The 13,067-nt window shown below is 48.1% G+C and overlaps 1 protein-coding gene and 1 pseudogene across 1 annotated transcript in view; one reads left to right on the forward strand and one right to left on the reverse strand.

The window, feature by feature from the left end:
* Positions 1-13,067, forward strand: part of LOC144174007 (tachykinin-like peptides receptor 86C) — a 965,900-nt gene that overhangs the window by 66,013 nt on the left and 886,820 nt on the right. The gene's annotated exons all lie outside the window — the stretch shown is intronic.
* Positions 360-2,077, reverse strand: LOC144164275 (uncharacterized; annotated as a pseudogene).

Here is a 13,067-nt window from a genome sequence, read left to right on the forward strand (position 1 = left end):
GCGAAGCTGTATATGCCTAATGCCGACGTTCTCTCGCCCGTGTGGAACGAAAAGTCAGAGACTTGGGTTCGGGGCATGAACGAATACATAAAAACAAGGAAAACAGTCTTAGAACCCCCGAATTTTGCGTATTTTAAAGCAAAGCTTTTTACCTCTACCCCCCAAGGGTTCTTTCGCGACCGTTGGTGTCACCAGAAAACTCGAGCGAACAAATAAAAGAATTTACCGGCCCCGCCGGGAATCGAACCCGGAACTAACAGACTAACAAAGCGAAAGCCCGTCGTCTTACCGATTCAGCTACGAGCCCACGCGAAGACGGGGAAGACAGGTTTTTTTTTTTTTTTCTTTATTACCGGCTTAGTACAAAACATGCAATACAACTTTTGCACAACACAAGCTTAAAAGCACTTGCCGACCTCTGGCAAGTGCGTGTGGGTTAAAACTGCTTGAGGGATACCAGTTCGTTCAATACGTTCATCCACGCTGGTGGTTCACTCTGGGCCTCGAAAACATCTCTTACAAAAGCGACGCTTTCCTTGAAGTATTCCCTCGCCGGGCGTGCGTTGACATCAGCGTGACGCACTGCCATACGCGTTTTCCATATACTGTGCAGGCTGAGGACAAGGAACATGTCATAAGGCACACCTTCGTCGTTTTCGGTTGGCAAAAACCGTATGCCATAAGGGCTTATTGGTAGATCTTTTTTTAAAGTTCTTTGCAGGATGTCCCAGTGAAATACGGCATCGCTGCAGTCAAGAAATATGTGCTCGATTGTCTCCGGTTTACGACAGATAATGCAGTCGATGCCCCAGGGAACATAAAGCCCTTTTTCTTGAAGCCAAGGTTTCACTGGCAAAGTACCGCTGTGCAGTTGAAAGAAAAAGGGCTTCGTTGAGGACCGGACTGGCATTTTTTAACTCTTTTTAGAACGTCTTGTCCTGGGCCTGCGCAATGTAGGGACCGGTACAAAGGCACCGGCAGTGTCACGTCAATCAAATCTTTGTACAGTCGTCTTCGGTGTACAGTACTGAGGTATTCTATTGAAAACCGCGCCTTTAAGAACTGGTATGCCAGAACAACTTCTCTTAAATAGCCCCGTGCAGTCGATCCCCCCACAACATAAGACGACACGACAAAGTCTGGCAAAACATCACGCAGCCTGAGTTGAATTACACTGCGCAAAAAGACATCTCTTTGGTCGCGTAGAAAAACAAAACGTGAAACAACTTGTCTTAAGAATAAGTGTACCAAACCCAAGCCGCCACTTCTCACGGAACGGAACAGGTTTGTGCGACTTGTGCGCTCCCACGTGGAACCCCAGACGAATACGGCAAAGACTCTATGCAACTTTTGCACATGAAGCCTTGTCATGTATAGCACTTGCAGTACATACCAAATTTTGGCCACCAGAAACAAATTGCACACAGTTGCACGGCCGAACATTGATAAATCCCGACCGCCCCATTTACCTGTTTTCCCCCTCACCCGTTCTGTCTCTGCTGCCCAGTATTCGTTCGTGTCACGATACTGGTCAAGCGGCACTCCCAGGTATCGTGAGGGTATAGTGGTCCACTGTGCATTTGCAAAAGAGGCTGGAGTGCTGTCCCACGCACCGTGCCAAAACCCTGTGGTTTTATCCCAGTTGATCTCACTACCGGTCTGTTTGCAAAACATGACCGCATCATTCACTGCTTCGAGAACGCTTTCTTTGTCAGCACACATAAGGGCCACGTCGTCAGCATAGGCGAGAATTTTGACCTCACTTTCATGAAGTCTAAAACCGCGCACGCTGTCATTGCAAATTACCTTCAAACAAAAAGGCTCGAGGTAGAGGGCAAAGAGTAAAGGTGCCAGAGGGCATCCTTGTTTAACGGATGACAGGATTTGGAAGCTGCTGGTTATTTTCTTGTTTATAATAAGACTGGCTGAGCAGTCCGAGTAGCTCATTCTGACGCCTTCTAAAATGACGGAACCGACATTCACGTGCTCCAGAATATCAAAAAGAATTTTGTGTGAAACGCGATCGAACGCCTTTTCTAAGTCAAGCTGGAGAACAGCGACGTGCCCACCCAGCGAGTCCACGCACTCTAGGATGCTCCTGGCCACATGAATTTGGTCTGAATAGAGCGCCCTTTTATTCCACACGTTTGGTGTGGCCCCACAATATATGTTATTACTGCTTGCAACCTACTCGCTAAAACCTTCATAAAAATTTTATAATCGACGTTGGTGAGACTAATAGGGCGAAAGCCTTTAACTGACAATAACTTAATCGGGTCGTTGCTCTTTGGAATTAGAACGACATGCGAGTGTCTAAACGATTTTGGCAACATTTTTTTCTGATATGATTCCTTTAACACGGCGTAAAGGATCAGTCCCAGTTCACCCTTAAACGCTTTGTAGAAACTGGCCCCTAAGCCATCCGGTCCAGGGGATTTTCCCGTACTCAGTTCGTCAATGGCCTTCTCAATTTCGAATACACTTATTGGCCCTTCCAGGTATTCTGTTACTTTGTTGTCTAACTTAGGCATCGTCGATAAGAAGCAGCTTTTAAACCCGTCTTCAAGGTCCCGCCCCTTCCCTAGCAGTTCGTGATAGTGCTGTACGAACGCTTGGCAGATCGTATCGCTGTCTTGCATAACTTGTCCGCTGTAGTCTATTGCCGTGATTTCATTCTGCCTTGCGTATCTTTTTTCTTCGCCTAGCGAGCGCTTTGTTGGCGCTTCTCCTAACCATAATTTTTCTGCCCGGGCGCGTATTGCAGCCCCTCTGTATCTATCTGCATCTATCAGTTCAAGTTGCGCCTTCACCTCTCTAATAGCTTCTGTGAACTTCCCCGGCTGTGTTGTTTCGACGCTTAAAAGAAATTCGAGTTGTAGCTGTAGTTCTTTTTCTTTTTTCCTCTCCTCATGCCGTAGTGTGGAAGACCTTTCAATAGCGTCCATTTTAACTTCATGTTTAAAGTTTTCCCACTTTGGTGTGATGTCCGTTTGCTCTGCGTCCAACAGCGCTTTCAGTTTTTGACTTACTTTATCGACGAACGCGTCGTCTTGGAGAAGCTTTGCATTAAACTTCCACAAAGACCAGTTGAATTTATGTTTTCTTTTGCCATATCCCAGGTCTAACGTCACTAAGCTGTGATCGCTGAAACTTATGTGTTTGACCTCATAATCGCAGCATAAAGGCACCAGACCCGCGGATACGTATATCCTGTCTAGCCTGGAATGGCTATGTCCTTGAAAATGTGTATACTCGGTGGGTTTCCCGCCCGATAGTAGGCAGCCCACATCTTCAAAGTTTAGTTCTTGCACCACCGAATTGAGGTACAAAGCGCTCGTATCGCGGATGGGCAAATTTGCAACTCTATCGGGTGGGTTACAGACGCAATTGAAATCGCCTAGCAGAAAAACATTTCTCTCGCAGTTAAGGTAGGGCTCAATTTTCTCAAAAAAATTCTGTCTGTCATTCGATCGGGTAGGGGCATACACACATACAACCCGCCAGTTTGAACCGCTAAAGCGAAAATCACACACAATCATGCGGCCTTCACTACATGCGACAACATGCTCAACATCAATGCCGATAGCCTTACTGAGAAACAATGCGCATCCACCAGACGTGCCTACCGCATGGGAAACGCAAACATTGAACAATGCACCGTAAACAAGCACCATGCGATCCGTTTGCTCTTCGCTTTCAATTTTAGTTTCTTGCACTGCAAGAATGTCTAGGCTGTTCTCTATGAGGAGGCGTTTGACTTGATGCTGCCGCCTTTTCGCCGACAATCCGCGCACGTTCAACGTGCCTACGCGAAGGTTAGCCTTTACATTTGGCGCCATGGGAAAAAATGGAGCAAGTGGACCTCACAGACAGTGCTCACCTTTCAGTCGAAGCATGTGACAGCGCACTCAGAGCTACGTATTGTCTTTCCGAAAGTATTGTTCGCTTATTGGAGGCGGCTGCTTCACATACCTCGACGCCACGATCCCGGTGCGTGGCATCCCGCGTGTGTCGTGCCGATTGTCCGGGTGCGCACAGCATTTTCAGTTATGGTGGCTTCGTCGCCCACGGTGTCGAAGCGGTCCTTCGGTCTGGTGGTATCGTTGGTTTCGGCTTAAATGATGAGCGTCGTCCTGGCGCCGACTTCGGTGGCGGTTCATCGGGAACCGTGACCTCCGTGCTCACGCCGTCGCCATTGTTTCCCTCTCGCTGACGCTTGGCCGTGGTGTTGCTGGCGCCGGATTCCTGGTTGTCCATGGGCTCTGGCTCCTCAGTAGTTGAAACCGCGCCTGTCGTGGTGGCATCGCGCTGTCCTTTTCCAACGTCGTCAGCTTGCGATGCATGTGCAGCTTCAAGCTGATTGTTTTCGGTGCTTGGATCTTCTTTGGGAGCAGTGTGATGGTCCTTGACTTGCTTTGTGGGCGTTGGCTCAGGGGGCGTATCCTTGGTTTCCTCACCAGACATTTCCTCCGCTTCGGCCTCGTCCATCACGAGCTCACGCTTGTCTTCATTGTACGTCCGGGAGGCAGCAGTCGCATAGGTTTTCACACATTCAGCCATTTCGTGCCCAAAGCGGCGGCATGAGGTGCACCGCGGAACGCGGCACTCACGCCTGATGTGGCCTGTGCGTTGGCACCGAAGGCAGAGCGGGGCCCTGCCTGGCACCACCACAAGCGCCTTGGCACCGGCGATACGTAGTTCATGAGGGATGTCCTCGGGCGACACACCAGCCTTGAGCCTGAGCACGCCTACACGTGTCATGCTGCACTGGCTGCCACAACCCTCCGCGCGCCACTTTTCCCTGCTCACCTCGATGATGCTGCCGTACGGGGAGAAAGCCACTCTGATGTCGTCGTCTCGTACGTGGTGAAGCAAACAGTGTAGCTTCACACGGACGTCACGGTTGCACGGGTTGATAACAACACACTTTCGTCCTTTCACAACAATTTCTGTCTCGGTGAGCATTTTCTGTGAGGCGTCCGGAGTCTTGAAAGTTGCGGCCCAGATGTGGTTCATCTGATACGGGCCGAGCGCGAGCACTTCGCCAAGCAGGCCTCTTTCCACTAGCGCGTCTCGGAAATGTTCGACGTGATAAGGCCGTCCCCTCATATCGGCATGAAAAAAAACTGTGTTTAAAACAACTGGTCCTGTTGGCAGTGGTGGCAAAACGATAGCATATTCCTGAGAGTCATCTTCAAACCTGTTGCCGCGGCCCGAAAGGCTCGCTGAAAACGCCCCATTGCTGGAGCCAGACATTCTGCGACCGCTCCGCTCGGAAGCCGGAAGTAGAATCCAGACGGGGAAGACAGGTGGTGTAGTCGCCAAGCACATCAGCGGGTTTACCCCCTGCGTTCTCGCTGAATGCCACGTGAAAGCGTGACGCGACCACTCACGCCCGTCTAGCGGCCCTGTGCGCACCGTGCTCATTTACTAAGAGTTACAAAAATTAAAGGAAGCTCACACTAATGCATGGCATCTCACTTCTGGTACGCCAATGTGCTAAAGCCTGTGGCCTCCAGTGTTCAGGTAAATCTCACAGCTCCTTGTCATCCACCCTCTTGCCAAACCAAGGAATACATTAGAATACTCCTTGATGGCCAGTCCATCACTCCAAACCCCAGCATCAAGATCCTGGGCCTACATCTCGAGGCTAACACGAAGAGTGACGTCTCCTTGCAGCGCCTCAAAAACAGCATTAATAAAATCATACACATGATCAGGCGAGTTGCCACCAAGAAGCGAGGCCTGAAGGAATCCGGTACATTTCGATTAATTGAAGCTTTTGTCCTCTGGAGAGTCACTTACATCAACCCCCTGTCTTCTTCTCGAGAAGGAAGACATAAAGATGCTTTATTTAATGATTAGAAAGGCTGTCGAGTAGGCCATTGCTCTTCTCATGCGTGCGTGCACAGAGAGGCTGCTTAGAATGGGGCTCCACAACCCGGTGGAAGAGCTGATAGAAGGCCATCTTTCTAACCAGAAGGACCGACACAGAACTGCGGTGGGTAACCGCATGCTTCACCAGATTGGCTGGGCAGCCCAGAATGTCAATCCGCTTGACGTACTCCCAGACTATGGGCGACTAAAACTAAAGATGCTCCCTTTGCTTAGAAATATGAACCCCTCACATGACGAGGGTCAATGAAAAGCACGGGCTCAAGCGCTAAACACCACCCTCGGTGGGGCTCATGCAGTTATTTACACAGACTTCTCCTAACATCGAGGGCAGCAACACGCCATAATCGTGGCTACCTCCAGAACCAACCTCCTTGAGTGTACCTCGCTTAGGGCCCAACAAATGACGGCAGAAGAAGAGGCAGCCATCACCTTGGCTCTCACTCAACCAGGGGTTCGGAGGGTAGTCACCGATTCCCAGCAAGCCTACTGGAATTACCAGTCGGGTTGGGTGTCCTGACCTGCACTGTGCGTGCTAAAAAACCTCTCCCCAAACGGTTCCATTCAGCTCATCTGGACACCGCCTAACGCTTCAATGGAGGGCAACAAATACGCCCACCCAACAAGCCTGCGCTTTTACCTCCCGTGCTATGGAGCTGCACGAGGACAGTCACCCGCTTGTCACGTTCAGGGAGATAACCCAGCATTATCGCCCTCTGAGACAGACCGTACCTTCGCCTTACCCTGGCCTTTGCAGAGAACAACAAACTACCCTACTATGGCTCATAAAATCAGGGCTTCTTCCCACAGCCTACGCGTCTTCACTTAATGTATCCGAATCGCTACGACGCAGAATGTAAATTTTCTCAGAAGTAGGAACACTCCGCCCCGTAATCGGGGTGTGCGACTTTAGCCCTGAGCACCCTCCTCTCTTTCCGTCAACTACCCAACAAGACCATTGGGAGATGCTGCTGTCCAGGCCCTCTCTACCTACCCTGCTTCAGCGGGTGGACAGAACACAGGCCGCGCGGACTGCATATGGGCCACACAGAAGAAGGAATCACTCCCCTAGGCTGCACTGTGGGCCGTTCAGAAATCTGAACAGAAGTATTTCTTCGTCCTCCTTCTCAGCCGCAAGTCTCGTCGCCTCCGTCCGCGGCGCAGAGACGGAGAAGTCAGATCGTCTAACACCGGGTTGGAGCTTGCAACATCTTCAAGGTTGCAACATCTTCATAAAAAGTAACATTGTTCAGAGATATAAACAAGGAACAACAAAAAAGGAAACAAGAAAAGAAAGGCATGAACACTCGAGCGACAGCAGCAAGACGATGAATAAATTTTCAGCAGTGTAATATAACAAGGCAAAAAAATACGAAGAACGCAAGCGTGTATTTAGTTGGCTTGGTTTTGGTTACTGAAATAGGTTAGTTTTCACGAAATTTACTGCGGTCGCTGGCCGAAGTAATATTATCCGGGATCGTGTTCCAATGTGTGGCGGCATGGGAGAAGAATTAGCTGCACATCGCCGTCGGGCAGCACTTTTATCGCCGCCAAGGGGCGAGCGGGAGATAAACGGGATGATGTTCGTAACGGGCGTTTAAGGAAGGCGTGCTCTGACCGGTACAAGTAAAAGAATGAGTGAAGGAGGCAGAGACGAGAAGTTATGCGGCGTGATGCAAGCGATTGAAGAGATGGAGTTTTGTTTAAGGCGGTTATGCTGATGGGTCTTGAATATTGTGAAGCAATGAAATGAGCAGCGCTGTTTCGCTCGGCTTCTAAGTCGTCGGTGAGATAAGCTTGCGATAGGTGCCAAATAGATGATGCGTACTCAATTTTTCGTCGAACATACCGTAAATAAGCAAGTTTTTTTTATTTGAAAAGATGCGGATTTTAAGTTGCATTGCAAGTACCCAAGTGTCCGTGCAGCTTCACAGCGGATTGTTTGAATGTGTCACCCATGACAGTGATGTCTTATGAAGCCCTAAATACTTGTAAGCACGGTTGTGGTCAACAGGAACTGAGTGAATACGATACGTGTGAACTATGGTGGTGTGTTTGCGCATGAAAGACGTTACTTTATATTTTGCGAGATTTAAAGACATATGCCATTCTTTCGCGCCACTTAGCGAAAGTGTCAAATCATGTTTCAGGGTGGTACTGTCATAAATGTATGAATGGGGTTAAAGAGCATTCCATCGTCTTCAAAAAGGCATAGCTTCGAAGATATGTTACTTCGAAGGTCGTTCACATCAATAAAAACACACCAGTGGGGATAAGCCTGCGCCCTGGGGAACACATGAGGTTACATTGGTAAGAATTGACTGAATATTGTTGGCGCAAATAAACTGCACACGTCCTGTTAAAAATGTTCAAACCATTGTATAATATTTGGGCTGATACCTAAGGACGATATTTTTGCAAGCAGATGGCTTTGAGAAACGTGATCAAAGGCCTTTGAAAAATACAAGGATACATTGCACCTATTTGAAGGTTGTCGTCCATGTATTGTGGTAGGTCATGGGTTAATTCGGCTAATTGAGTTTCGCAAGACAGATATTTACGAAAACCGTGTTGTGTGTTGTAAGGGGTAAAAGACATTGATTGATTCTGAATAATGAATTAGGTTAGACACCATGATGTGCTCGAGGTGCTTAAATGGGACACTGATAAGAGAAATCCGCGGTAATTGGAAGGTTTATCGCGCTGCCTGCTTTAAAAATAGGCAGTATTTTTGCTTTTTGCAATAGTCATGCAAGGTTCGTGTGCTTAAGGATGGTTTGAGTATAAGGTACAGAAATGTACTAGAGATATTTATAGCGTTTTTAAGTAATTTTGCGTTTTCGTACGTTGTCGCAACCTGCTGATGACGATATTTTAAGAGAGCGGATTAGTTTGGATATGCCGTACAGGGTTATTTGTAGTTCAGGCAGACCGATGTGAAGAATTCATTTAGGCCTGCTTCGGAATCACTGGGGCATTATGGGTTTATCACTTCTGTCGACAAGGCTTATCTGGTTAGTTTGTGGTTGGGTGGAAATGACGCGCTGCAATTTATTTGGGTTTCTGCGAAGCATTAAAATCAGGTCAACCGAGAAATATTTGTCCTTGGCGTAGTTTATTGCTTTTGTACATTCAACCTTAGAGAGGCGGTGTCATTTCCATGCTTCTTGACTGTTTTTGGCTTTAGCGGTTATATACCGGCGGTTTTTTCCGGTTTGGCAGTGGTTTTAATTTTTTGTTAAACCCTGGGTTATTTCAGACGGACTTCACAGGGATTGTAGGGATATATTTTTTTTTTTGAAGTTGAGCAACACGTTTTTATAGAGTTCCCAATCGGCGTTCGCCGAACAAGCTGCGGGCTCGAAATTTTCATAATAGGGAGTAAGTTCCTTATTCATTAGTTCAAAGTTACCTTTATTATAGTCCGCGATAGATTTCTTCGTAGGCGACCGTCTTTTTAGTGGCCTACTGTAGTATATATGAAGAAGGTTGTGGTCGCTAATTCTTGGCAGTACTGTTACTCTTCACATCTCATCAGGGCAGTTGGTGATCAAAAGATCAAGTACGTTGTCACCTTTAGTAGGCGTCATTATTGTTTGGTGAAGGTTCAAGTCTACCACCAAGCCTATAAATTGTTTGGGTTCATTCCAGCGCGACTGATTAGCTACAGAAGGAAGGGACCAATTGATGTGCGGGAAGTTAAAATGGCCGCAAAAAAAATTGGAGCATCGGGAAATTCATCTTAGACGTCTGTGAGGGAAGTGTGAAGGTGGTTACACAAAATCGGATTACTGTCTGGTGGTCGGTAACAAACACTGCGCACTGATTTGACCGATCAGTTATGTACACACAGCCATGATAATTGAAGGTTCGCATCGCGGCTCACGAGTGATGATGATGATGATGGGCTACTTTTGACTCCTAATAGAATGCCGCCTCCTCTCTTATTTTTTTTGGATTAGGACGGTATAGCGTGTAATTCAGGTTCAAAGACAAAACCACATTATTTTATGTCATTCATCTTTGCCTCGGTGACAACTATTACGTCGGCGTCAATGCCTGTGATAAAACTGTGTAACTGATCTCGTTTAGGAACTACACTTCTGATGTTCGTGAAATCAATGCGGATATCTACAGAAAAGGTGGACGGTTGCTTGAACGGCTTTCGTTGTTTTTTATGCGTCAGTTACCACATGCTTGGGCACTGACACGCTGGTAAAGAGGGTTTGGTGCAAATGCAGAGGTATTTCGCACCCCAAAACGGCATTGGCTGCTGTGTCATATAAAAATATGATTCTTCCTACGTGAGTCTGCCAACGGAGAGCTTAAATGCGCATTGTTGAGGACGTATAAACTGTATTAATTTGGAACGCGCGTGTCGAGTAACGGGAGCGAAATGTTCCCAGAAGCGGAATCAGTTCCCTTCAGTTGGCGGCAGCAAGCAAGGATATTTTAGTGTGAAGACGGGCTAGTTGGTTCACATTCACGGCAAAGAAACAGCACAAAGAAACAAAAAAAAAAAAAAAACATGTTTGCCTCTTTCTTGTCTGCTGTTCAGTTTCTTTGCAATGTTTTTTTTTTTTTTTTGCCACAGGGATGTTTTCTTTAATCTTGAAGTGGTGCAACTTTACGAATCTGGGTCTTTTTTTTCCTTACCAAATTTGCCTAAGCGATGGGCACATTCGATGTTGTTATCGTGCAATTGCAGCTTGAAAGTGGGGATAAAAGGTTTACTTTTTGTTTTTCAGACCTTGCCAAGACTCTTTTTCTGTGTCATCGATATCCAGAAGCAGAAGATTGTTCCTGCGCATTCGGTTAATCGTATCTGTGTTACCCGCTTTAAGGACCGCGATGTCATGCTTGATTGCATTTGCCTCGTGCACAACCGAGTAATTATTCGTCGGTTGCGTGATTTCCAGCGCGGCGAGCCTGTTATAAGTATCAGTGGGCATTCTTTATTGCGCTGTGTGGTTTTGAGGTTTTTAGCTCGGTCCGCATTCTTAAAGCTCACTTTTGTGGCCAGAATTTCTTTGGTGGGACCGAGGTTTAGCTCAACGTCAACAGGCAGAATCAATAAGAAGGGGCACCGCAAGTCGCAGGTATTGACATCTGTACACACGCAAATAGCACGGCGCCACTCGGGATCGTAAGGGCACGATACCGCAACAAGAAAGCGGTTGTCACTTCGGTGCTGGGTTTAACAGCGGAGGTAACTAACCTGCCTCAAAGGATGCAGTGATGTGACTGTTTTTCTCGTGGTGTCGTGCTCCGTCTGGGTCCTGTGCGGGGCTCCCTAAATAGGCAGGGTTGACCAGGGCCGGTAATTGCTCACGGGAGCCGGAAGGGGGAACAGGCTGCGACGACGAGAGGGGAAAGTGGGGTACACAAAACTGGGCCCATCTCACCGCGAGGGGGACTCGAGTAAATGCGTCGCATAGGGGGTGGGTGTATTGCGTTAACGTTTAGTGTTTGTGGAGTTGGTGGTAGTGAATGCGTTGTATCAGCAGCTTCTTGACGTAGTTTGAATGAGTCAAGGATATAAGGCGCGTTCGTAGCCTCCCATTCTGTGTCGGCTTTGTGGTGCAGTGGGTAAAGCACCATGTACATTGCGTTCAGCCCGCAGGGTCGAGGGATCGAAACCAGGAGCCGGATAGTTTTTTTTTTATATAGTGTAGCGGGAGGGGTGCGGACGACGACGGTGCGGACTACGACTACGGACGTCAACGCGGGTGACATCGTGAGTTACTGAAATGCTCTGCCTTTAAAACAGTTAAAAACCGGTCAAGGCATCAGAGACGACCAAGTGGGCACATAGAATGGAACCCTGAAGACTTATAGGAGAGCGAAACTAGAAATCAGGAAGGAAGGTTTACATGGATGCAGGGACGAAAGGCAGTCCATTACATGGATGCAGTCACGAAAGGCAGTGCATTGGTCTTCGAAGCACGGGCGGGGTGCCTGATAACACGGGCATACACGTAACACGAGTATCTACAGGCAGCAGGATGAAACGCACATGCTGCGGCAGTGCTCGGGAAACCATCGACCACGTTGTAAGGGGCCGCACAGAGATACGACCACCGCAGAGCGAGGGGAAAGGACTTTCTAGGAGGCTTTGGGATTTGGGGTGAGGGGGAGTTTGAACTTCCGAGCATCGAGGGGACGATGAGGTGGCTGGAATGATGGAGGAGGAAAAGTAGGGAAGGGATGGGTACGCAGGCGGAGTAATCACGCCGATGCTAATTTAAAACAGCGGGGGGGGGAGGAGGGGGGGGGGCAGCGGGAGGGCGACGAAACAAAGTTAGTTGGAGGGAGCGATGGGAGTGTAAAAGTGGGTTGCGAGGGAGATGGGCGAGGCAAATCTACTAGGTTAGCTCAGAGTCGGGCAAGTATTATTAGTGGAATAAAACAGGCAAGTCGGTTGCTGACAACCGACGCCCCGATTTAAAAGGAGACCCACTAATCATCATCATCATCATCATAATCAGAGGATGTTATCGGACAGGGCGCGCGTTCGGGTCATCGGCCAGGATATGGGGGGGTTGTCTCGTGGCAGCCGAGAAAGTCCAGGCGAGAGTCGCGGAGGAACGGCGAAGCTTAGGTGAAGGATCCTAGTAGGACGACCTGCGTTATAAAAATGCAGTGACATTGCTTTTCCCTCGGCCTAGCGCCCCCCACAATCGAAGGAGACCTACAACGGAATGGAACATTTTCCAGTACCGGTCCCCCCAGCGGCAGCCACAGCGAAATAAAAATGGCGGTAAGGCGACTTAACAAAACTTGTTGCTGAGCTAGTTGGTACATGCTTAAAAAGGGGAAAACGTGGCACAAACTACACGAAGACGAAGAAGACAGGGTAAGACAGATACAGGCGCCACCTTCCAACGGTTTATTCAAAGCAAAACAACACGGATTTATACATGTCTTATCTAAACATAAACAACAAGAAAAAATAACAAGGTATAATCATGCTAACAAGTGTAGAAGGTGGTGACAATGGCTAGACTGAATAAGTTCAACACAGCTGATAGTATGGCAACATATCTACTCCTGCCCCAACAGCAAACATGACGGTCCAAATGCGCGCGTGTGCATTCCAGGCGCAGACCAAACCGAAAACAGGGACAACTGCACGTGCAAAACTACACGCTGCAGTGTGATTTAAGAATGCC

This window comes from Haemaphysalis longicornis, unplaced genomic scaffold (assembly GCF_048455015.1).
Source record: "Haemaphysalis longicornis isolate Haplotype H1 unplaced genomic scaffold, Haemaphysalis longicornis Haplotype H1 scaffold_1, whole genome shotgun sequence".
NCBI lineage: Eukaryota > Metazoa > Arthropoda > Arachnida > Ixodida > Ixodidae > Haemaphysalis > Haemaphysalis longicornis.